Raw genomic sequence first — 575 nt, 5'->3', positions numbered from 1 at the left:
GCTCTGTCCGTCAGGAGCGTGCGACACAGCCACGCCGACCTAACCCCGCGGGGAGGCGGTGGGCCTAAAGCGACCGAAAGACCTCCTCCGCTCTCCGTAGCCGTGCTCCCGTCAGAGGAGGAAGAGCCCGAGGAGGGGAAAGAGACAGAGCAGCGAGCCAGCTCCCCTTTGGGCAAAAGAAGACCCTGGTCCAAGCCCCCAGTCAGCAGCCTGACCTCTACTTGGAGCCACAGAGTGTCATGAACCGAAGTTTCTAAGCTTCGCTTTGCTGCATCAGTCGCAATTGGGAATCAGGAACGCGCCAAGGACGGGTTGCGAGCAGCGAAAGCAGGAACAAGCCACAGCTCCCCACGGAGCCGGGCCGGGGACACGAGCACTAACGCGCTCGCCGGGCGGCTCGGGTCTCCCGTCACCGACCGCCAGGGGATCGTGCGCGCGCATCCCCCATTGCCACCAATGCTGCAGTGGCGTTACCCCCATCGCAGCAGCCACTACACCCGCAGTGTAATGGGTGAGCCTCCCCCTGGGAAAATCACCTGTGTGATCATGGTATCTCCCCCACCCCCAATAGATAT

General features: G+C 62.8%; 1 pseudogene; it reads right to left on the bottom strand.

Moving 5' to 3' along the window:
- Positions 1–420: 420 nt before the first annotated feature.
- Positions 421–575, bottom strand: LOC117873983 (annotated as a pseudogene).

This window comes from Trachemys scripta, chromosome 2 (assembly GCF_013100865.1).
Source record: "Trachemys scripta elegans isolate TJP31775 chromosome 2, CAS_Tse_1.0, whole genome shotgun sequence".
Lineage (NCBI taxonomy): Eukaryota > Metazoa > Chordata > Testudines > Emydidae > Trachemys > Trachemys scripta.
This window is presented reverse-complemented; position numbering and strand designations above follow the sequence as displayed.